Below are 26,799 nucleotides of genomic sequence, written 5' to 3' on the forward strand. Positions count from 1 at the left end.
GGTTGAAAACCCTTTGTTGGCAATGACTGCCTGAAGTCTTGAACTCATGGACATCACCAGACGCTGTGTTTCCTCCTTTTTGATGCTCTGCCTGGCCTTCACTGCGGTGGTTTTCAGTTGCTGTTTGTTTGTGGGCCTTTCTGTCTGAAGTTTAGTCTTTAACAAGTGAAATGCAATTGGGTTGAGATCAGGTGACTGACTTGGCCATTCAAGAATATTCCACTTCTTTGCTTTAATAAACTCCTGGGTTGCTTTGGCTTTATGTTTTGGGTCATTGTCCATCTGTAGTATGAAACGACGACCAATCAGTTTGGCTGCATTTGGGTGGATCTGAGCACACAGTATGGCTCTGAATACATCAGAATTCATTCGGCTGCTTCTGTCCTGTGTCACATCATCAATAAACACTAGTGACCCAGTGCCACTGGCAGCCATGTATGCCCAAGCCATCACACTGCCTCCGCCGTGTTTTATAGATGATGTGGTATGCTTTGGATCATGAGCTGTACCACGCCTTCGCCATACTTTTCTCTTTCCATCATTCTGGTAGAGGTTGATCTTGGTTTCATCTGTCCACAGAATGTTCTTCCAGAACTGTGCTGGCTGTTTTAGATGTTTTTTAGCAAAGTCCAGTCTAGCCTTTTTATTCTTGATTCTTATGAGTGGCTTGCACCGTGCAGTGAACCCTCTGTATTTACTTTCATGCAGTCTTCTCTTTATGGTAGATTTGGATATTGATACGCCTACCTCCTGGAGAGTGTTGTTCACTTGGTTGGCTGTTGTGAAGGGGTTTCTCTTCACCATGGAGATTATTCTGCAATCATCCACCACTGTTGTCTTCCGTGGGCGCCCAGGTCTTTTTGCATTGATGAGTTCACCAGTGCTTTCTTTCTTTCTCAGGATGTACCAAACTGTAGATTTTGCCACTCCTAATATTGTAGCAATTTCTCGGATGGGTTTTTTCTGTTTTTGCAGCTTAAGCATGGCTTGTTTCACCTGCATGGAGAGCTCCTTTGACCGCATGTTTACTTCACAGAAAAACCTTCCAAATGCAAGCACCACAGCTCAAATCAACTCCAAGCCTTTTATCTGCTTAATTGAGAATGACATAAAGGGATTGCTCACACCTGTCCATGAAATAGCCTTGGAGTCAATTGTCCAATTACTTTTGGTCCCTTTAAAAACAGGGTGGTACATGTTAAAGAGCTGAAACTCCTAAACCCTTCATCCAATTTTAATGTGGATACCCTTAAATGAAAGCTGAAAGTCTGAACTTCAACTGCATCTGAATTGTTTTGTTTAAAATTTACTGTGGTAATGTCTGGAACCAAAATTAGAAAAATGTTGTCTCTGTCCAAATATATATGGACCTAACTGTATATACCACCGTCCAAGGGCGGACACTAAAAGGTTGGGGCCCCTGTTTAAGAAATGTGTCTGGGCCCCCATCCTTTTGTGGTGACAAAGCTATATACACATAATATAATTTTATATAGTGTCCTCTCTTGTCCTTTACATGTCAAATTCTCAATATTTTGGTGCCCTGTCCTTATTTCATTGCGTTCACTCTTGTTAGAAATAAATTAAAATGACGGCTGATGGAGCATGGGAAAGCTTTTTTTCTAATGGAGGCGGATGATGGACTGGTCTCCTGGTCAGATGCTGCTTCATCAGCAGTCATTATATATCTAACAAGTGAGAACCATGTGATAAAGAGAGGGCGCAGTGATTATCAAAACTAACAAGAATATGCTATGTAAGGGACGGTGCTATACATAATAAGATGCAGGGATTGCCTAACAAACAGGCAATCCCTGCATGTGTTGCAGCTGTGTAACAGCCGCGACACATGCAGCCGTAGCGACTCGAACATAGTTGTTGAGCACTCCGAAAATTCTCGGTCAGTATCCGAGCGTGCTCGGTGAAAGGGTTAACTGAGCGAGCTCGCTCATCACTAGTTATGACCACTAACAGCTGACTAACAGTCACTATGTGTGTGGCCATTTGCTAATATTACTACACTTACTACATATTAGGATAGGAACTTAGAGATGGGAATACTCCTTTAATGACTGTGCTATACATAATAAGGGAGTACACTATACAATAAGGGACGGTGCTGTATATAGTAAGGCTACATTTCTGTATCAGTGTGCTGCTCAATTTTCTTTTTCTCTCGAACAGCACACAGACCCACTGAGTAAGTCCTATTCTGATCTTCAAAATCAGATCAGAAACAGGACATGCCCCGAGTCTCGCAGACCTCATTCTCGGATCCATGATTTTTACTGATAAGTGAATGGATCTATGAAACCCTGAGTCCATGTGCCAACCAATAAAAAAATCTGGCAGCTCACAGACATTTCACACAAATGTGAGAAAGTGGCCTAAGGAATTTTACAAAGAACAGTATTACTCCAAGTCATACACATCAGAATAAATACTTACATCTCGTCTGATTAGAGCCATTTTCTGTTGTTTCTTCTCAATCTGGTCAGACCTTCATGTCGACATCTTCCACCCACGACGCGTCTTGTCACACTGATCACCGCAGCCCTGAAAATAATAAGGTCACATATATCATATGTATATATATACACACACACACACACACACACACACAAACGTCTCCATCACATTGCTCCTTAAAAATATAAACTGATAAGTAATCTAGCTCTGTGCCCCCCACCCCACATTAACTATAATTTTCGAAGCCCAATAAATAAATATTAGTCAGTGTCTAACATTCCCCCAACTAATTTCAAGGCTATGTGCACATGTTGCATCAAATACGCATCATTTTACTGTACCAGCAAATTGAATGAGAATCCTGAAGTCATGCACACGCTGCCTATTTTTTCCTTACAGATTTGCAGCAGATTCAAATCTGCATAATGTCAATTCTTGCAGCATATTTCACCCATTCCAATGAGTGGAGAAAAATCTGCAACAAAAATCGCCTTTTAAAAGCACAGCAAAAAAGCGTATTTTATGCAACGTTTTTCCTGCCAACACATTAGGATTTGCAGTAGAATTTTCTGCTGGAAATCCTGAATGTGTGCACATAGTCTTAGTCCCTGCCCTGCATCCATCCCCCCATTCATTATACATACTGTTCAAAATAATAGCAGTTTAATATGACTAACCAGATTAATCACTGTTTTTGATATAAATTATATTACCACATATCAAACAATTTACCAGTTGGTGCAATAGATTCTAAGAAAACCAACAGACTCAGCATTCATGATCTGCATGTTTTTGAGTCTGTGTATTTGAATAATTGAAAGGGGGTGTGTTCAAAATAATAGCAGTGTGGAGTTCAATTAGTGAGGTCAATCATTCTGTGAAGAAAAGGTGTGAATCAGTTGGCCCTTATTTAAGGATGAAGCCAGCACTTGTTGTACATGCATTTCTCCTTGAAAGCCTGAGAAATATGGGTTGTTCTAGACATTGTTCAGAAGAACAGCGTACTTTGATTAAAAAGTTGATTGGAGAGGGTAAAACTTCTAAAGAAGTGCAGACAATGATAGGCTGTTCAGCTAAAATGATCTCCAATGGTTTAAAATGGATCGAAGAATAGCCATAATGGCAAAGGTACAGCCAATGATCAGCTCCAGGATGATCAAAGACAGTCTCAAGTTATCTGTGAGTAGACACAAAAGACAATTTTCAAAGTCATGAAAATACATAAAAATCTTTAAATGAGAAAGTGTGTCCAAACTTTTGGTCTGTACTGTATATGTGATCCGTGTGACGGAGAAAACAGAGTTTTAAATACCTGGCCTGTAGGTAACTAGTTTGAACAGCAAACTGGTGTGAATTGCTTCACTGACACACTGAAGGAAATTTTTAATGGAGTCCAGAAATGGCAGTGTTTTCTGACAACGTATATGTGATCCGTGTGACGGAGAAAACAAAGTTTTAAATACCTGGCCTGTAGGTAACTAGTTTGAACAGCAAACTGGTGTCAAAAACTTTGCTGACACAGTGAAAAAAAATTGGAATGGAGGCCAAAAATGGCAGTATTTTCTGAATACGTATATGTGATCCATGTGACAGAGAAAACACGGTTTTAACTAGCTGGATTTCTAGCGCTGTAATATGGAAAGGACCTGACTGTATTCTGCAGTGCCAACAAGCAAATGGCGCAGAAAAAAATGGTGTTCTCTGGATTGCTTTTTAAGCAAATAATGAGGATTTAAAAAAAAAAGTATTCCTGGCCCCTGATACCTGGGCCTTTGTATAGAAATATCTAACAGCAGCAGAAGGCAGAATTGGAATGGAGCCTCTTGTGCTATATGCACTGCAGTCTGCTATATACACTGCCTGCCAGCCTATGTACACTGCCTGCCTGATATCTCTGCATATGGATTAGTCAGTGCTCAAAATGACTGTTTGTTAAGATGGATAAGTGTAATGTACGGTTTTTCTCCCTACACTACCTAATACACAAGCAAATCTCTCCCTGAAGCAGCAGCACCTCTCCCTACTCTGCCTGACTCCGGAGTGACTGTGACGAGCACAGCGGCGCCAGGTCTGATATAGACCTGATGACGCTGTGCGGCCATCCAACCACTGTAATGCCACAACCACCATGGCTGCGGCATTACAATGAGTGGCAGGCAATCCCTGCATGTTGATTGGCGCTCTAAAGAGCGCCAAACATGCAGGGAGGGGACCCGAGCAACCCCGGGAATACTTGGCGAGCGCCGAGCATCTCGAGCAGTGAGATGCTCGGGCGAGCACCGAGCAATAGCGAGCATGCTCACTCATCACTAATAAAAAACAGACTCGACAATACAACCTCAATGTAATCACATTGTTCAGCTCCTGCACCTCCTCCTTCTCATCCTCCTCCTGTTCGGCCTCCATTTCCAAAATGATCAGTCACAAGCTGGAAGCACTGCAGCACTTCCTTGGCCAAGCGGCAACAGGCTGTGCCAAAGATAATATGCTTATGCTTAGGTGACAAACCACACACCGCTGCAGAGTTGTTGAAAGCTGTAACACAGCAGGCAGATCTGTGGCTTTCACCGCTGAACATGCAGCCAGACATGGTCGTGTGTGACAATGTCCGGAACCTGGTGGTGGAGAAATGACAACCGGAGTGGATAAGGTTTCCCTGTATTCCAGTCCTTTCATCTGACCTAAAGAATATGGATGTGGTGAAATACAACTCTCTCCTAGAAGCAGCCCTGGCTAAGAAAAGTATGTGTGAAGGTTTCCGGACACTCTATGGCTGCTTTTTTTTACTGTGGATTGGACGTGCTTATGCACGTTATTTCTCAAAACGCATTGCAGATCAGGCCATTGCCCAACTCTGTAGTCATGAAATTCAAGCCACAAAGAAAGATCTTTGTATGTTGAAGCACCACCCAGAAGTGGTAGCTGATGTTGGACGGGCTGCCATTGCTTATGCAACAAGCTGCATTAGAGGACTTCCTGGGAGAAATGACAGCTGGAGTAGATACGGTTTCCCTCTATACCAGTCCTTTCACAGAGCTAAAGAATATGGCTGTGGTGAAATACAACTATCACCGTGAAGCAGTGTGAGACTGAAGAACATTGGGCCCACCAGAGGATTTGATTCTCTGAGGGTCCACCTTTCTCTCTCGCTCAAGAGCCCCATAGCAGCTGTAAGGTTTGCACTATGAATTATTCAGAAGGAGAAGCCAGGGCCCACCGGAGGAGTCTCTGGTTCTCTGGTGGGCATGTCCAACCCTTCTGAGAAGCAGCCCTGGCTAATAAAAGTCTGTGTGAAGGTTCCCAGACACTCTATGGCTGCTTTTTTTTTTTTACTGTGGACTGGCTCCAGCAATCTATAAGATTGCAATCTATAAGATCCCTTCACTGGCTCCCAATTGCCCAGCATAACCAGTTCAAACTACTAACACTGACCTACAAAGCCATCCACAACCTTTCTCCTCCGTACATCTCTGAACTACACTGTGTTCCAAATAATTATGCAAATAATATTTTCTCAGATTTTCCCAAATTACCTACAGTACAGACCAAAAGTTTGGACACACCTTCTCAGTTAAAGATTTTTCTGTATGCTCATGACTATGAAAATTGTACATTCACACTGAAGGCATCAAAACTATGAATTAACACAAGTGGAATTATATACTTAACAAAAAAGTGTGAAACAACTGAAAATATGTCTTATATTCTAGGTTCCTCAAAGTAGCCACCTTTTGCTTTGATGACTGCTTTGCACACTCTTGGCATTCTCTTGATGAGCTTCAAGAGGTAGTCACCGGAAATGGTTTTCACTTCACAGGTGTGCCCTGTCAGGTTTAATAAGTGGGATTTCTTGCCTTATAAATGGGGTTGGGACCATCAGTTGTGTTGTGCAGAAGTCAGGTGGATACACAGCTGATAGTCCTACTGAATAGACTGTTAGAATTTGTATTATTGCAAGAAAAAGCAGCTAAGTAAAGAAAAACGAGTGGCCATCATTACTTTAAGAAATGAAGGTCAGTCAGTCCGAAAAAATTGGGCAAACTTTGAAAGTGTTCCCAAGTGCAGTTGCAAAAACCATCAAGCGCTACAAAGAAACTGGCTCACATGAGGACCTCCCCAGGAAAGGAAGACCAAGAGTCACCTCTGCTTCTGAGGATAAGTTTATCCAAGTCACCAGCCTCAGAAATCGCAGGTTAACAGCAGTTCAGATTAGAGACCAGGTCAATGCCACACAGAGTTCTAGCAGCAGACACATCTCTACAACAACTGTTAAGAGGAGACTTTGTGCAGCAGGCCTTCATGGTAAAATAGCTGCTATGAAACCACTGCTAAGGACAAGCAACAAGCAGAAGAGACTTGTTTGGGCTAAAGAACACAAGGAATGGACATTAGACCAGTGGAAATCTGTGCTTTGGTCTGATGAGTCCAAATTTGAGATCTTTGGTTCCAACCATCGTGTCTTTGTGCGACGAAGAAAAGGTGAACGGATGGATTCTACATGCCTGGTTCCCACCGTGAAGCATGGAGGAGGAGGTGTGATGGTGTGGGGGTGCTTTGCTGGTGACACTGTTGGGGATTTATTCGAAATTGAAGGCATACTGAGCCAGCATGGCTACCACAGCATCTTGCAGCGGCATGCTATTCCATCCGGTTTGCTTTTAGTTGGACCATCATTTATTTTTCAACAGGACAATGACCCCAAACACACCTCCAGGCTGTGTAAGGGCTATTTGACCAAGAAGGAGAGTGATGGGGTGCTACGCCAGATGACCTGGCCTCCACAGTCACCAGACCTGAACCCAATCGAGATGGTTTGGGGTGAGCTGGACCGCAGAGTGAAGGCAAAAGGGCCAACAAGTGCTAAGCATCTCTGGGAACTCCTTCAAGATTGTTGGAAGGCCATTTCCGGTGACTACCTCTTGAAGCTCATCAAGAGAATGCCAAGAGTGTGCAAAGCAGTCATCAAAGCAAAAGGTGGCTACTTTGAAGAACCTAATATAAGACATATTTTCAGTTGTTTCACACTTTTTTGTTAAGTATATAATTCCACATGTGTTAATTCATAGTTTTGATGCCTTCAGTGTGAATGTACAATTTTCATAGTTATGAAAATACAGAAAAATCTTTAAATGAGAAGGTGTGTCCAAACTTTTGGTCTGTACTGTATATGAATTGCAGTCATTGTAATTTTCCAGTCAAATAACTATTAGAGTACAATTGAAAGGTTTTTGTACAAACTGCCTATGATAACAGTATATTTTTTAAAAAATAAAACACTCGAACTGCACTCAAAATGCATGTTCCAAATTATTATGCACAGCAGAATTTTAAACCTTTTCATTTTAATAAAGAACAAAAAAATGGTCATTTTTGAAATTATAAGCATTAGCAGGTTATTACAAACTAAAATCAAACAGTTTTCAACTCAAAACTTTATTCTAGGTGATGTAACATTTTCACATAGGACCCCTTGTTCGAAAGGAGCTTCTGAACTCTCTCATTCATTGAATTTGGCAGGTTTTGGATGGTTTCTGCTTCAATTGTTTTGCATGAGAACAGAATACCCTCCCAGAGCTGTTGCTTAGATGTGAACTGCCTCCCGCCATCATAGACACTCCTTTTGATGATGCTCCAGAGGTTCTCAATGGGGTTGAGGTCAGGGGAGCATGGGGGCCACACCATAAGTTTTAACGGTATTTAACTTTTGCGCTACGATCAGTGATTGGTCGGGTCCGAAGACCGCGACCAATCATCGAATCGTCTTGGTGAGGACCAGGAAGCGGCGCTGCCTGTTCGGCTACTTCCGCTGCGAGAACCCGGGACATGAGCGGGTGCTCGCAGCAGAAGTATCCCGACCCGCAGTGCCGCTCACCGGTCCTCTCTTCTGCATGGAGGTCAGCGACGCCGGCTGTATTTTGTTAATTGATAAAAATAGACACTTCTACATTTTAAACCATTTTCACTGTGCAGCATTTCTCCACACCTGCCTGTCTAGTTGATTGGAGGGGTTTCGGTCCTGAGGAACGGTCTTGGGAGCCTGCCGACAACATCGTTCTCCCCCCTCTTCCCCCCTGTGATTTTTGAGCAGTTTCTCCGTTGGGTTGGCCTAAAGAACAGTGGGGCGTCAGGGGGGTGCTGTCACAGCAGTAACTCACGTGCCTCCTCAGCGTCGTCCTACTCTCCATCGTCAGCGTTCGGCGTCTCCTCCCATCAGGGCGGCTCGCTGAGGTTTGCCTCTTGCAGCTCTCCTCTGCACAGCTGCAACAGCATGGTGTTTTCCATTTGGCCTTAGGGGGCATGGCCGGTCTCTGCAGGAATTTAACCCTGCTTTGTCCTGCAGAGATCAGGAGTGGTACCTGGCGAATACCTGTGGCCAAGACTATCCTCGCCACCAGAGGCTCTAGTGAAAACCAGTTAGTTGCTTAGTCACGCCACTCCAGGGTAAGCCCGGCCCCAGGAGCAGTGGGTCCACACCCAGCCGTGTTACAGGAAGTTTCATCAGTTTTTATTTTAAGTACATTAAGACAACTTTTTCTGTTGAACAACTTCCTTTGTAGAGAAGCTGTCACTTGACATAAATGTGTAATTTTTTCCGTTCTCATGAATCTGCGTCATTTAGTTTTTCTTTCCTGTGCCCCTTCGTTTCTAAAATATGGCACTTTACGCCTTGTGTAAAGTAGTCTTTTTAGCCAACTCGGAGTGGTCTTTAACCCCTTACTGGCCAGGGGCGTATTAGTACACCCCAGGCCATCACCCCTGGTTCAGCACTGGCTCTGGCGCTGAGCCCGCACTGAACCAGGCACATGTCAGCTGATTCTTACAGCTGACATGTGGCTGCAACAGCCGTTGGTGGAATTGCGATCCACCCGCAGCTGTTAACCACTTAAATGCCGCTGTCAATCTCTGACAGCGGCATTAGCCCCGCCCATCGGTGACCTGTCACGTGATCGCGGGTTACCGATGCGTGGGCATGGCAACCCGGGGTCTGCAGCAGACCCTTGTGGTTGTCATGTCTTGCTTGCTATGAGCGCCACCTAGTGGTTGGCGCTCATAGCACATGAGCATTTCTGCTACATAGAGGCAATCTGGTCATCGCCTTTCTGAGGCCGAGCCGATCAGGTAACTGCAGCTTCTGGTCTCCTGTGGAGACTATTGAAGAGGCAGAAAGTGGAAAAAAATGTTTTTAAAAATATGAAAAAGATAAAACAATATATAAAAGTTTAAATCGCCCCCTTTCGCCCCATTCAAAATAAAATAATAATAAAGTAAAAACACATATTTGGTATTGCTGCGTTCAGAATCGCCCATTCTATCAATATAAAAAAAAGAATTAATCCGATCGGTAAACGGCGTAACGAGAAAATTCTAGACGCCAGAATTATGTTTTTTGGTTGTCAAAACATTGAAATAAAATGAAATAACGGGCGATCAGCTCGACACGCAAAAAATAAGCCCTCACTTGGCCCCAGATCCCGAAAAATGGAGACTCTACGGGTCTCGGAAAATGGCGCCATTTTTAGCAAACTTTGGATTTTTTTTTCACCACTTAAATAAAAAAGAACCTATACATGTTTGGTGTCTACAAACTCGTAATGACCTGGAGAACCAAAATTGCAGGTCAGTTATAGCATTCAGTGAACGTGGTAAAAACAAAACAACGATGGAATTGCATTTTTTTTGCAATGTTACCGCGCTTGGAATTTTTTTCCCCGTTCTCCAGTACATGATATGGTAAAACCAGTGATGACGTTTAAAAGTACAACTTGTCCCGCAAAAAATAAGCCCTCACATGGCAATATTGACCTAAAAATAAAAAGGCTATGGGTCTGGGAAGAAGGGGAGCAAAAAATGAAAATGCAAAAATGGAAAATGCTCCGGTCATTAAGGGGTTAAAAAGCCTCCCATGTAGAGGAGTTTTGTATCACTACCACTTAGCTAAAGGGAGAAGATTAATATATAAGTAAGAGGAGTGGAGTGGCCGATGGAAAAGGGAATAAAACCAATCCCAGATTCAGAAGAACAGCGGCATTTACACCAAATAAATGTTACAGATTTATGACAAGTGACAGATCCTATTTAATGTGATTGTTTCTGTGACAAAACAGACATTTTCTGATGTTCTATAACTCCTTTCCATATAAATGTATTGTGGGCTGTAGATGGCACCGTGTATGCTATCATTGTAATCTCCATTACTGGATAGAATTAGAGAAGAAAGACTAAGGCCAGAAGCTGTGACAAAAAATTATCAAAAGTGACTGCAGATTTTATTTGTATTTTTTTTAGGCAAAAGGAGTTAATAACAGCGACCACCTGACCGGGGTCTTACATCTTCAAGCAACTATTCCCAATCATCCGGGGAATCTACAAGAAGAAATGTCTTGTTTGCAGCCACTGATTTCTCTGCCTCCATTCAGTCCACAGTTGTGGATTTGTCCGGCTGAATCTTCCATGAGGCTTTTCCTCCATCACTGACTGCGAGGATCCATCACATAACTGCCATAGATTCAGCTTATGTGCTCAGACATCACTGGGAGCCCCCCAGCAATGTATACATGACATTGCCAGAACAGACCACCCCACTGTATCCAGAGCTGATCACTCCGTACTAGGACCCTGTAATAGAAGTGGACGGCCCCCACACACAGGGGGCAGCTGTGGACGTGGTCCTGTGCCGGCTTCATTAGGGCAAGGTATATAGAGGATCTCATCTGTACCGAGAAGCCGGACGAGCAGTCCTGCAGCAGAAGTGACCGAGCACTGCGAGGGTCAGGACCTAGGACCACCTCTTGGGAGGAGGAGGATGTTTTAATGAAGTATAAAAACTTAGGACACTATAGTCCTGATTGATCAATGCAATTATGCCAGAATTCTGGTGTAAATCACTTTGAAAAGTCACAATTTTTGTGCATTGTTGAGTTGATCAAAAATGTTGTGACGTTTGGTGTTTTCACGTCAGTTTTGCCCAGCTTCACAAAAATGGGCAGAGTTGGGGCAGGATGGAAGTGTGGCACCACAGCTTGTCTAATTCATAGCGAACTGTGGATTCCCTTACACCAGAAATCTTACTCCAGTCCGTGACTGGAGTAAGATTTGTGGCAAGGTGCACGCACCACTTGTCAGAAGCGCATAATTCATGCGCCACTTAATGAATCTGGACCGTCTGACTCCAGCACGCTCCCTCATCAAGAGCAGCTTGAATATGGCCAGTCTTAATGAATCCCTGTCCTAAGTGCTTTATTAGTTAAAGAATAACCGTTGTTTTAATTTTTGTTTTGTAAATTAATATTACACATGAAAATAAGTAATTTTATAATCTTATCAGAGAAGTCTTCTTTTTCCTGCTGGATTGATCTTTCAGTCTCAATTCACGGTAACATCTGTAAAATCTGTATTCAGTGAAGACAAACTTTCCTATTAGTGAGATAGATGACAGTTAGTGCTATTAATACTCTTTAAAGAAGGAATGGGAGGAGCTAGCGGAAGGGGAGGAGCTAGCGGAAGGCACAGACCTTCTGCTGCAAGTTCTCCTGAAACCACAGTTACTTCTCCATGGAAGATTGCAGCTGGTGTTTATACATAGAATCCTAGAACATTAGAATTGGAGGAACCTCCAGGGTCCTAGTGTCCAACCCCTGCTCAATGCAGGATTCACTAAACCATCTCAGACAAATGTCTGTCCAGCCTCTGTTTGAAGACTTCCATTGAAGGAGAATTCACCGCCTCTCGTGGCAGCCTGTTCCATTGAAGAACGCACCAAATCTGCAGCGTGTGCACACAGCCTTGTTGTTCTTTTGGTCACAGGCAGGTCTTTGCACAGTCCTGAATGATAAGTACACCACATACACGCTAAGGCTATGTGCCCACGTAGCAGATTTGATGCAGAGCGTTTTTGCCTCTCTCTGGCAGATTTACATGCAGATTTACATGCATTTTTTCTGCCAGAGAGAAGTGTTTTTTCAGCGTTTTTTCAAGCACTTTTCCAAGTGATTTTGAGCATAACTTGGAAAAGTGCTTGACAAGTTGGTCACACAATATAAATCCATGCAACCGGCATGGATTTATATTGTGTGACCAACTTAGATGCTTTAAATGCTGCATCTATAGTAAAAAAGTTAAAAGTAAAAACAAACCTGTATACTCACCTCTCCAGTCTCCTCCCGGCGGCGTTCTCTCTCTTCAGCGTCCCGCGGTATACTGGCAGGATCTGCGGTGACGTCATTTAGTCAGCTGATGGTCACGTGACCATCACCTGACCGCTGACGTCAGCGGTCGCGTGACCATCTGCTGACTAGATGACGTCACCGCAGGTCCTGCAAGTACACCGCTGGACGCCGAGGAGAGAGGATCGCCGCCGGGAGCAGACCGGAGAGGTGAGTATACAGGGATTTTTTATTTTTAACTTATTTATTTCTTTTTTTCACCTCTTGGTAGCCGGGATGAAGAGGAGTTGTAGTCTCTTCTTCATCCTGGGTACCACACGCACCCCGATTACGCTGCAAATTCTCGGCCATTGAATTTAATTGAAACGCAGCAAATCCACATATACCTGCGGGGTTGCTGCTTTTCAATGGCCGCGAATTTGCGGCGTAATCGCGGTAGAAATGGTCATGCTGCGTTTTGCAACGCAATGCGAATTTGGCTCTCTAATTAGCGCATCATGTGCACAGCACATCCGAATTCACATTGCTTTGCATGGCAGACGGTTTTACAAGCGTTTTCATGGGCACATAGCCTAAGAGCGGGGAGCGGCTCTAGTGTCACCTGCTGGGATGGCACAATCACTGTCACCAGGATACAGGGGACATTATCAGAAAGGAGGAGATGACGTCTCTTCCCTCTCGCCTATCAGAGAATAGATTGCTGTATACGGGGGGCCTTATCCTCCTCTATTACACAGCACTCAGTTCCTAAAGGGAATGATTTGACCATAATACAATATATTTGAGTGGGGCCAGTGCTCCAGTTTTACGTTCATAATGTTGAATGGAGATTGATCAGTTCCAGTGTGTCTGAACAGGGTCCGAGCCCACATCTCCTGAGCTCAGGCTTTACACTGAGCATCACTGTCACGGACGTCAGATTAGAAGGGCATGGAGCACGATGTGGATGGTTGCCTCCGTATCCGCCATTACCTGGACTGCTAGCTTTACCTGGACGCTCTGGATCAGCTCCTCCATCTTGTCGAGACCTCTAAGGGCCTGTTCACACAAGCAGATAAAATATCATTCAGAGTTTCATCCAGAAAAGTGGGAGAATTCTTTTCTCACTTGTCATCCATGTGCAGTCCAGATCTAATCTGGCTTTTTAACCATTTACAGTTTCCAGGGCTACAGGATTGCAATGTATCTGTATAAAGCAGATTTTTTTCTGTACCCATAGACTTGAATGGGTGAATCTTGTCTGACGGATGAAACGAGGACATGCTGCCATTTTCTTTCTTTATTTTTTGCTCACACACAGATTCGATCAGTGACAAAAAAAAAAAGACTCCTCTGCACTTTCCCATTGAATAGCATTGGTCTGAGTGCTGTCCATTTGTTCCACAGACAACTTTCCTACTGAAAATACATTCGTGTGAACGAGTCCTAAGAAAGACATTGTAATTGGTTATTAGATGTTGACTGAAGTTTGGCTCTGAAAATGCAGGGCTCTTAAAGACGTTCTCTAATACTTTAATGCAGATGATTTATGCATAAAATAGGTCGTCTATATCAGATGGTTGTAGGTCCGACTCTTGGCTCCCCACCAATAAGTTGTTTATAGCTCTGGCAACGGCCGGATGTAACTTGTGCACAGAGCGCACCCCAGTGGCCACTGCCTGGTGCTGCAGATCACCTTCGGTACTCCTCAATAGAGGGTCTGCACCCGGCAGCGGCCGCAGTGTATGGAGCGGTTTTGTCAGAGGTGATGGCGGCTGATCATCGGGGGGCCGATGGTTGGACCCCCACCTATCTTATATTAATGACCTATCCAGTGGAGTATAAAAGTGTTTGATAACTCCTTTTAAAATCTTGTTTCCATCCTATTGTCTTATACAGCGTGTATCTGTGTTCTTGCTGTAACCAGATCGGCCTGACCTCTGATGGTTCTTCTAGGCCTCTATTACAGCTCTTACAGCCCCAGCATGCATCATTTGTGCTGGAGAGGAATATGAAGATGCAGGAGCAAATAGAAGAACAATTAGGAAAGCTTGGATTATTAGAAGAGCAAAAAATGCTCATAGTGGAGGTGAGCCTATTATTATTATTTTATTTTTTTTTAACTTTCATTTTTATATTTTTTTATTTTTAGGACATTTGTTTCCTCTCTTCAGGAAATAACAGTAGATAAGATTGATTAAAGCTTCTGGAAAGGTGTTCAATAACGTCTGATCAGGTGGCTGGTTTGTAATGGTTGTCCCATCTTACCAATCCCTCTCTCCTGCGGTGAATGTGACATTGTGGGATGAATATATATATATGTATATGTGTATGTATGAAAAGTTGTTTGCCCCTTCCTGATTTCTCATTCTTTTGCATGTTTGTCATACTTAAATATTTCAGATCTCAAAACAAATTTTAATATTAGACAAAGATAACACAAGTAAACACAAAATGCAGTTTTTAAATGAAGATCCTAATTATTAAGGGAAAAAGAAATCCAAACCTACAGGGCCCTGTGTGAAAAAGTGATTGCCCTCTAAACCTAATAACTGGTTGAAGCACCCTCAGCAACAACAACTACAATCAAGTGTTTGGGATAATTGGCAATGAATCTTTAACAACACTCTGGAGGAATTTTTGCCCACTCATCTTTGCAAAATTGTTGTAATTTAGCCACATTGGAGGGTTTCCGAGCATGAACCGCTTTCTTAAGGTCAGGACTTTGACTAAACCACTGCAAAGTCTTAATTTTGTTTTCCTTAAGCCATTCAGAGGTGGACTTACTCCTGTGTTTTGGATCATTGTCCTGCTGCATAACCCAAGTGCACTTCAGCTTGAGGTCATGAACAGATGGCCGGACATTCTCTTTCAGGATTTTTTGGTTAACCAGCAGAATTCATGGTTCCATTTACCACAGCAAGTCTTCCAGGTCCTGAAGCAGCATAACAGTCCCAGACAATCACGCTACTGCCACCATATTTTACGGTTGGTATGATGTTCCTTTTTTGAAATGCAGTGTTACTTCTACGCCAAATGTAATGGGACATACACCTTCCAAAAAGTTCAACTTTTGTCTTGTCAGTCCACAGAGTATTCTCCCAAAAGTCTTGGCGATCATCAAGATGTTTTCTGCCAAAACTGACATGAGCCTTTGTTCTTATTGCTCAGCAGTGGTTTTCATCTTGGAACTCTGCTATGCGTGTCATTTTTGCCCAGTCTCTTTCTTATGGTGTAGTCATGAACACTGTCCTTAACTGAGGCAAGTGAGACCTGCAGTTCTCTGGATGTTGTTGTGGGGTCTTTTGTGACCTCTTGGATGAGTCGTTGCTGCGCTCTTGGGTTAATTTTGATCAGCCGGCCACGCCTAGGAAAGTTCACCATTGTTCCATATTTTCGCCTATTGTGGATAATGACTCCCACTGTGGTTCGCTGGAGTCCCAAATCTTTAGAAATGGCTTTAGAACTTTTTCCAGACTGATAGATCTCAATTACTTTGTTTCTCATTTGGTCCTGAATTTCTTTGGATCGCAGCATGATCTCTAGCTTTAGAGGATCTTTTGTTCTACTTCACTTTGTCAGGCATGTCCTATTTAAGTGATTTCTTGATTGAGAACACATGTGGCAGTAAACAGGGCTGTGTGGGGCTACGGAAATTGAACTCAGCTTCCCAAAGATGTGACAAATCACAGTTAATTTATGTTTTAAGGAGGGAGGGGCATCACTTTTTTCACACAGGGCCCTGTAGGTTTGGGTTTCCTTTTCCCTTAATCATAAAAACCTTCCTTTTAAAAACTGCATTTTGTGTATACTTGTGCTATCTTTGTCTAATAGGAGTCTGCTGCTGACATTGGTATTGGGGTAATGTCCCCTAATTCTGTTAATATCCTCCATCCTGGTATGTATGGTCCCTCCTTCCTGGTATATGTGGCCCCCATCCCATCTTGGTATACGTGGCCCTCATCCCCATCCTGGAATGCATGGCACCCATTGATCCCGCATCCTGGTATTCATGGCACCCCTTTGATCTACCATCCTGGTAAGCATGGCACCCCCTGATCCCATTCCTAGTTTTCATGGCATACTTGCCTAAGGTAGCTTCCCGGTTTCATAGACTTCAGGAAGTAATATTACCCTCTTTTTGCCCGAACCCTAGTAATCAGAGAGAAACAGATTTCCATGCTTTAGATGTGAGAAGGTGTGTGGTTAGGTACCTTGCTGTCACTCAGCCCTTTAGGAGAGATAGTTCCCTGTTTATCTCCTATCAGGGGGTTAGGAAGGGGCTTAAGGTCTCTAGATCCACCATGGCTAGATGGATTAGGGAGGCCATTACGCTAGCCTATGTATCCAGCGGAGAGGAAGCACCGCGTGGCCTGAAAGCTCACTCTACCGGGGCGGTGGCAACCTCATGGGCAGAGAGGTCTGGCGTCTCGATGGAGGACATATGTAAGGTTGCTACCTGGTCTTCTCCATCTACCTTCTATAAGCACTATAGACTAGATCTGGGTGCTTCGTCTGACCTCACATTTGGGAGAAGGGGGCTCAAAGCGGTGGTCCCTCCCTAGAATCTTCATCTCTGCAATTCTCTCGCGGTGCTGTCATGGTCGACCGATAAAGAGATTAGTTACTTACCGGTAACGGGATTTCTCGGAGACCATGACAGCACCCTTATATTACCTCCCTTCACCCCTTTTTGGGAGCACTTCTTATCTGTTTTCATTCTTTATTCTCACACATTGATGTTGTAAGAAAATGTATATACTGTTTGTTTCATGATTATGTTGCTATGTCTACTAACCGGGCGGTCCTCTCAATGCTCTGTAATCCAAACTGAGGCGAGAGGGAGGGCCGCCCCCTTTTAAGCCTGTAGGTTTCCTGTCCTTGGTGGGCGGATTCCCTCTCTCGTGGTGCTGTCATGGTCTCCGAGAAATCCCGTTACCGGTAAGTAACTAATCTCTTTTACATAGATTCATTTAGAGGATCTGCAGAGATATTTTGGGGAAAAATAACTTATGGTAACAATTGCACGTGTATAAAGAAGGCTGGTTATCTATTAATGGTCATACGATTGCGGTTTATGTTCAATACAAATCTAAATATTAATCAGAAGTCACTGGGAGAGATTTATCAGCTAAATGACAGAATCCTGTAGTTCTGTGCAGCAAAATCTGTATTTCATGATTTGCTTCACATGTTTTAAACCCTTTCTGTGCCTTGTCTGACAAGAGGCGTGGCTTAGCTGAAAAGGGGTGTGGCTTATATGAGAGGGGAGGGGCCTAACATTCTACTCCAGAAATTACACCAAAATTGTAGCTCACATTTCTGGCAGAAAATAAGTAACTAACTAACTAGATGGTGTAAATGTGGACAAGACAGTGTAAGAATGTGGCAGATGGATGAAATGGCCGCTGCGGGAGGAATGTGACGCCCCACACTGATTATTACCAGTTCTTGCAGCTGCAGCGCTTACTGAGCGGAGTCACTGGAGGTGACGGGTGGGCGACCCCTGAATAGAATAATGCTCCACATCGCCAGCATGGTCTATTCACTGGGAATCATTCACTATAATATCAGTCAGCATTAAACTGAAGGAAACTTCCCAGCACCTCCTAACAGCTGGAAGTAAGTGCCGGGTGCTGTGACTGCATTATACACCGTGTGCACTGAGGGATCAGCAAACATTGAGGAGCAGATGAGAGAATCTGGTAACATTTCAGTTTGCCAGCCATGATGAGTTTTCCACAATAAATTGATTTGTGGCAAAATATTGATGGGAAAATACGTGTATAACACATGGAGGTCTTCTCTAACTTTTTTTATTCTCTTTTGAGTTTTTTAACACAAACTTAGTGTCCAAGTGATCTGAACCTATCTGACTAGAGGAAAACGGATGGTAACTATTAACTGCACTAACAGACTTTATAGGAAAAATCCAGCTCACCAGCAATGGAAATGCTGGAAATCCAGCGTCACAGTCATACAAAAATTTCTTTAACCCCTTTCTGGCATGAGGCGTAATAAGACATCCCTGTGCCCTGGGCCTTAATGACCAGGTACGTATTATTACACCTCGGCGATCGCGCCCGCACACATGCTGTGCTGGCGCGTTCAGCTCCGAGTGTCAGCTGATTCTGACAGCTGACACCCAGTATTCTGTGCCAGGAGCAGCCCGGCACATTAACCCCCAAAATGCTGCGATTTGAAGTCGATCGCAGCATTTCGGGAGCAGGCAGAGGTAAGACAGCCCTCCTACCTTGGATCGGAGACCCCTCGCTGTCTCAGTGGGGTGGTCTTGTTTGTTGCCATGGTGACCCGATGTCTTCATGACTACTTCCGGGTCACCAGGCACCAGTAAGTTTGTTAGATCATGTGCAGAGCACTATCTATCTAACTTGTGTCAGTGCAGAGCTTACAGCCTGCATAGCTTAGAGATGCTGCTGCATCCCTATGCTATACAAGCAATCAGCCTGCAAAAAAATGAAAGTCCCATAGTAGTACAAAGTAAAAAAGTGTCAGAAAGTAAAAAAAAAATTGGAAAAATATAAAACAAAATGAAAAAATCTTAAAGAATAAAAATATATTATACCCATAAATAAATATTATGAAAAAAACAAAACGATAAAAGAAAACATATTTGGTATCACCACGTCCAGAACGACCTGACCTATAAAACTGTCCCACTCTTTAACCCATTTAGTGAACACGGTGTAAAAAAAAAATGCAAAAAACAGTGCTTTATCATCATACCGCCGAACACAAAATGGAATAAGAAGCTATCAAAAAGACAAATGTAAATAAAAATGGTACCGCTGAAAACGTCATCTTGTCCCGCAAAAATCAAACCGCCATACAGCTCCATCAGCTGAAAAATAAGTTATAGCTCTCAGAATAAAATGATGCAATAAAAATACAAAATATGTAAAGAATATTGTAGATATAATCCCATGTCAATCATTGTATCCTATTTGGCAGGGGATTATAAAGATCTACTGCATACAGTTGCAACTGGACACTTCTACAGCCAAGAAGGAGGAAGGGGGCCCGAGAGAGTGAGTGACAAATATCTCACTTAGCTCCAACCGAGAAATTACACCCTCACCAGCTAGCTGGTGGGCTTCAATAGGAAGACCCCCTAGAGATCCAAGCCATGCCGTTCCCTTTGTGTCAGACAACTATAATTCAATACCAAATTATGGAAATGCTATATGTCCTAGTTATTTATAAAATAGATTTTCAAAATCCCAAGAGAATGGGGAATGTCAGCCTTACTCCCAGCCCAGTCTAGCGCGTAGGGATGGGGAGATACCAGACACAGCCTTTTGAAGACCCGTAAGGCCACTGTCTTTAGTCTCCACGTGTAGCAGGGGCCTGGCTGGATCGTGATGACACCAGAATCGGCTACCTAGGACCGTCCATTAAGGAAGTATAACCCATTTTCGTTTTTGGAGTTTATAGCTGAGGGAGGCCATGGGTGGAGATTTAGGTCCAGTCCAAGGGGCAGGAGGGGGAGTGACCCAGAGAGTTTAAAAGCTCCTGCAGTTCTAGCCTAGGGCTTTTTCTCTGGGAGGTCGCGACGACACATCATGTGAGGCAAGTCATCCCCACAGAGGGACCCACAAGCCTCCCATGTGGCAGCCCTCCCCCGAAAGCCAGGCTTTCCATCTGACTGGTAATTCACTCTTAATATCTGTTTTTATCTTTTGTAAAACTACTATTGTGTTTGCATCTCTGACCATTATGTATTTATAATCCTTATGAATATAGGCAATGTGATGGTGATTAAATATATAGTTTAACCTTGGGCTGATCTTTTATCTCGATCCACGAATCCTCATGTCCATTGTACGGTCCAACTAACACAATACCAGGGCTGGTTTCTGGCCCGATAATTCCCGTTAACGGACCGGGGGGCTTATATCTAATAGAAACTGGTAGCAGCTCTACCAGGCTGACAAGGTTCTGTTTCACTGGGGCTAGTGGAAGGGGCCTCTCAGCCTGTCAGGGGTGTGAGCGAGTGTGGTGCCACGTCAGACACTGAGTGGGCAACCTCTTCTCACGTCCGGTACCTTCCTGTACCTGTGTGGACAGGGGGTGTCTGTGTAGAACTGTACCAATCTGACATTACGCGTCTTTGTGGGGGTGCGGAACGTCACGTTGGTGCAAAGGGCAGATCCATATCATGTGATCCGTCAGACGTAACTGTGAGGTCAGGCGGGTGGCGAGGTGTGGATCCTTCACATGTGGTGGCAATGGTGGGATTCTGCGGGATCTCTCTGGTGCCATATCGCCAGAAAAAATTTACATACCGGCATGAGCTGAAACCACACACACATGCTGCTGCTCCCAACGCACGTTTCGCCATCTGGGCTTTGACTAGGGACAAGGAACAAAAAGGCAGAGTAGGTATTTAAGCCGGAGTCAGCCAAAAAGGGTGCAAAGTGCGATATAGCAAGACGCGATTAGCTGGTAACAGAGAGAGGGATCGTCATGCATGACATGTCAACGTCACATCCGGTCCGCGTGACTCGACTCGCTTGAGCGCATCAATAGGGCAGAAGTGACGGCGGTATGCGTTCAGCGTTGGAGCGCAAAACAAGATGGCGACTTCTGCGCTCCACGTTAGAACACAAGGGTCAAATAACAGCCGGCTGGGCTCAGTGCAATAAACATACAAGGAGCCTCATGTCCTGAAACGTAAAACAGAAGTGTGAAAGGTGAATGAATGAATGTTAGTGACCTATTATGAATAAGCAGTGTGTGTGTGTGAGGGGGGGGGGGGCGGTAAGCAAATGTGAAAAATGTAAGTAAGAAAGAAGAAAATGGAAAAAGAAACTAAGTAATGAGAATACAGTACAGACCAAAAGTTTGGACACACCTTCTCATTTAAAGATTTTTCTGTATTTTCATGACTTTGAAAATTGTACATTCACACTGAAGGCATCAAAACTATTAATTAACACATATGGAATTATATACTTAACAAAAAAGTATGAAACAACTGAAAATATGTTTTATATTCTAGGTTCTTCAAAGTAGCCACCTTTTGCTTTGATGACTGCTTTGCACACTCTTGGCATTTTCTTGATGAGCTTCAAGAGGTAGTCACCAGAAATGGTCTTCCAACAATCTTGAAGGAGTTCCCAGAGATGCTTAGCACTTGTTGGCCCTTTTGCCGTCACTCTGCGGTCCAGCTCACCCCAAACCATCTTGATTGGGTTCAGGTCTGGTGACTGTGGAGGCCAGGTCATCTGGCGTAGCATCCCATCACTCTCCTTATTGGTCAAATAGCCCTTACACAGCCTGGAGGTGTGTTTGGGGTCATTCTCCTGTTGAAAAATAAATGATGGTCCAACTAAACGAAACCGGATGGAATAGCATGCCGCTTCAAGATGCTGTGGTAGCCATGATGGTTCAAAATGCCTTCAATTTTGAATAAATCCCCAACAGTATTACCAGCAAAGCACCCCCACACCATCACACCTCCTCCTCCATGCTTCACGGTGGGAACCAGGCATGTAGAGTCCATCCGTTCACCTTTTCTGCGTCGCACAAAGACACGGTAGTTGGAACCAAAGATCTCAAATTTGGACTCATCAGACCAAAGCACAGATTTCCACTGGTCTAATGTCCATTCCTTGTGTTCTTTAGCCCAAACTTGTCTCTTCTGCTTGTTGCTTGTCCTTAGCAGTGGTTTTCTAGCAACTATTTTACCATGAAGGCCTGCTGCACAAAGTCTCCTCTTAACAGTTGTTGAAGAGATGTGTCTGCTGCTAGAACTCTGTGTGGCATTGACCTGGTCTCTAATCTGAGCTGCTGTTAACATGGGATTTCTGAGGCTGGTGACTCGGATAAACTTGTCCTCAGAAGCAGAGGTGACTCTTGGTCTTCCTTTCCTGGGGCGGTCCTCATGTGAGCCAGTTTCTTTGTAGCGCTTGATGGTTTTTGCAACTGCACTTGGGGACACTTTCAAAGTTTTCCCAATTTTTCGGACTGACTGACCTTCATTTCATAAAGGAATGATGGCCACTCGTTTTTCTTGACTTAGCTGCTTTTTTCTTGCCATAATACAAATTCTAACAGTCTATTCAGTAGGACTATCAGCTGTGTATCCACCTGACTTCTGCACAACACAACTGATGGTCCCAACCTCATTTATAAGGCAAGAAATCCCACTTATTAAACTTGACAGGGCACACCTGTGAAGTGAAAACCATTTCCGGTGACTACCTCTTGAAGCTCATCAAGAGAATGCCAAGAGTGTGCAAAGCAGTCATCAAAGCAAAAGGTGGCTACTTTGAAGAACCTAGAATATAAGACATATTTTCAGTTGTTTCACACTTTTTTGTTAAGTGTATAATTCCACATGTGTTAATTCATAGTTTTGATGCCTTCAGAGTGAATGTACAATTTTCATAGTCATGAAAATAGAGAAAAATCTTTAAATGAGAAGGTGTGTCCAAACTTTTGGTCTGTACTGTATATGATTGTGAACTAAAAGTAAACGACACAAAGTGAATAACAATTGATCATACTTTCCATACACTAATGAAAGTGCTACAGTGCATATATGAACAATAAAAAATGTGTATATAATTTATTTAAAACAAGAATAAATATATAAGGATTGAGAGGAGCCACTAATTTTAGAAACCTCTATATCAAAAGAGCTATTGTATTAATATACAGCAGCCTGTCACTGGTATTTATTCAGATAAGTATGATGAACATAACTCCGGAATGTGAAGACCAATTCCTCGTTGGCGAAATATCATCAATTCAGATACATTTTTATTGTGTAAAAGCGCCAAAACATAAAAAACTATATAAATGTAGTATAGCAGTAAATGTACTGACCCGAAGAATAAAGCGACCTTATCAATTTTACCACACGTGGAGCAGAATAAAAAAAGTAAAAAAACAATTCCTGAATTGTTGGTTTTGTTTGTTCTGCCTCCCAAAAATAGGAGTAGAAAGCGATCAAAAAATGTCATGTGCCCGAAAATGATACCAATAAAACCGTCAACTTGTCCCGCAAAAAACAAGCCCTTACATGACTCTCTCGGCCGAAATATGGAAAAATTATAGCTATCAAAATATGGGGATGCAAAAACTAGTCTTTGCAAAAAAAGCGTCTTTTATGAATATGAATCTGGTATCGCTGTAATCGCACCAACCCGAAGAATAAAGTCGTCTAATCACTTATACCACACGAGGAACAGCGTAAAAAATAAACTCTAGCATTAGAGTTACGGTTAGACCACGGCCTCATTGTCAGTATTCAGTCAGTATTTTTTCTCAGGAGTGGGAACCAAAACCAGGAGTGGGTGATAAATGCAGAGTTGGTGACTTGTTTCTATTAGACCTTTTCTCTGATTGTTCCTCTCCTGGTTTTGTCTCCCACTCCTGAGAAAAAATACTGACCAGATACTGATAATGGGGCCCTGGCCTTAGGGTTGTTTTAGGGTTAGGGTTGTGTTGATGTTGGGATTTTTTCAAAAGTAAAGAAAAAAAAAAAAATGATGACGATATGGTGACTAGTCTTGAGCGCAAGTGCTCGCTACTTGAGTATGCATCGGGTGCCGGGTATGCACTGAGTATCGCAGGTGCTCAAGTGACATGCTCGAGTCTCTGCCCCATATGTTTCACGGCTGTTATACAGCCCAAAACAAAAAACACATGGGGATTGCCTGCTATGCATCGGCAATCCTTGCATGTTTTTTTTTTTTGTTTTTTTGGGTGTCTAAAAACCGTGAAACATGCGAGGCGGGGACTCGAGCATGTCACTCGAGCCCCCGCGATACTTGTTTCATACCTGAGTACCTGATGCAAACTCAAGTAGCGAGCACTTGCGCTTAAGACTAATGACAACATATTCAATATGATGACATAATGTTATCAAACTCTGTGTTCTGTGTCGTACGTCTGGGTTCAAAATTTTCACTATACCTTGTGACAGTCACTGGCAAAGTACTGGAAGGAAGATGTGTAGCACTGAGATTAGGAGCTCCAGTAATTAAATATAGGAAAAAGGTTCCAGCACACGAAGGGGTTACTCAGCCATCTTTAGTTCTAAGGTGGTTAAACACCTGTAGAAAGGAAGGAGGTCAGAGGATAAAATCCCAGCCTTTTAGAGCATTTGTGTGTAGGGTGGGTTTGGAGGTGAAAGCTTTGAGCTGTTTTGTCATGTGAAGGAAAGACAAACCTTGAGTTGTTTGTTCCTGAAGTGGGCGGTTACTCGTAGCAGCAAGGACTGTGCCATACGTTATGTTTCGTTTTTCCGGTTAGGCCAGGAAGGCCGTGTTTATTTTTGCTATCTGTGCTGTGGTTTATACAGCATACTTAATAAACCCAGCAGAAGATTTAAAGAGACAGTGTTCCTGTGTACCGCTATATGCAACCAAGTGAGCCGATCTACAACAACCCCTTGATAAAATCCTTGGGGGGTCTAGTTTCCAAAGTGGGGTCACTTGTCTGGGATGTCCACTGTTTAGGTGCATCAGGGGCTCTCCAAATGCGACATGGCGTCCGCTCTCGATTCCAGCCAATTTTGCGTTCTAAAAGTCACACAGTGCTCCTTCCCTTCTGAACCCTGCCGTGTGCACAAACAGTGTTTTTTCCCCACATATCAGGTATCGGCGTACTCAGGAGAAATTGCACAACAAGTTTTGGGGTCCATTTTCTCCTCTTACCCTTGTGAAAATAAAAAATTTGAGGTTGAAAGATCATTTTTGTGAAAAATGTTAAATGTTCAATTTTTTCTTCCACATTCCAAAAATTCCTGTGAAGCACCTGAAGGGTTAATAAACTTCTTGAATGCTGTTTTGAGCACCTTGAGTGGTGCAGTTTTTAGAATGCTGTCACGGTTTGGTATTTCTGTCATATAGTCACTTCCACCTCCTATCCACGATCTGTCACAAACTCTCGCAACCCTTCTAACCTTATTCCCATCCGCCCAGCCCCCGCCTCGCCAGTCCCACTAACAGGAGCTCTATGCAATGCTCGCTCCGTGTGCAACAAACTTTCCTACATCCATGATCTTTTCATTACTAACAAACTCTCCTTCATCGGCATCACCGATACCTGGCTCACCACCTCTGACACGGCGTCCCCAGCTGCACTTTCGTACGGTGGATTCCATCTTTCTCACACACCCCGCTCCAATTTCAAGCATGGTGGAGGAGTAGGTTTTCTCCTGTCAGGCAACTGCTCCTTCACCCATATCCCACTGCCACCCTCCATTACTCTCCCCTCCTTTGAAGTACACTGTGTGCTCATCTACTCCCCCCTCCAACTGGCCGTCTTTTACCGCTCCCCAGGACTAGCCACCACCTTCTTTGACCACTTCAACACCTGGCTGCTTAATTTCCTTTCCGATGACATCCCCACTATCATCATGGGTGACTTCAACATCCCCATTGACACTTCCCACTCATCTGTCTCGAAGCTTCTATTCCTCACTTCCTCCTTCAGCCTTGCTCAATGGTCTTCAGCCCCCACTCACAAAGATGGCCACACACTGGACCTCATCTTCACCCTCCTCTGTTCCCTATCTAATCTCTCAAGCTCACCTCTCCCTCTTTCTGACCACAACTTACATTCTCTTACCTCTCCTCTCCAGGTACACAAGCCACACTCCACAAACTTGCACACCCTCACAGAAATCTCAAACACCTTGACGTACAATCAATCTCTGAATCCCTTCTCCCTCTCACAGGCATAAGTTCATTACACAATGCAAATGCTGCTGCCACTTTATATAACACCTCAATAGCTGCAGCTCTCAAATCGGTCGCCCCCTCACACGTATCACAGCTCGCCCATTCAACTGGTAACCCTGGCACACCAACCTGACTAAAGAACTGCGAAGGGCCTCCAGGGTTGCTGAGTGGAAATGGAAATGGTCCCACTCCAACGAGCACTTCATTGCATTCTAACAGTCCCTCACTACCTTCAGGTCCACACTTACTGCAGCAAAACAAACATACTTCTCATCTCTCATATCATCCCTGTCTCACAACCCTAAACAGCTATTCAAAACTTTCAGTTCTCTCCTCCGTCCTCCAGCGCCTCCTTCATCTCCTCTCATCTCAGCCGAAGACTTTGCCACATTCTTCAAGCAGAAGGTTGACACTATCAGACAAATCTTTTGACTAAAGTCCCCACAGCCCCTCCTCACACCTACTGAACC

Source organism: Phyllobates terribilis, unplaced genomic scaffold, assembly GCF_046119375.1.
Source record: "Phyllobates terribilis strain yellow unplaced genomic scaffold, ASM4611937v1 Scaffold_8__6_contigs__length_399053987, whole genome shotgun sequence".
Classification (NCBI taxonomy): Eukaryota; Metazoa; Chordata; class Amphibia; order Anura; family Dendrobatidae; genus Phyllobates; species Phyllobates terribilis.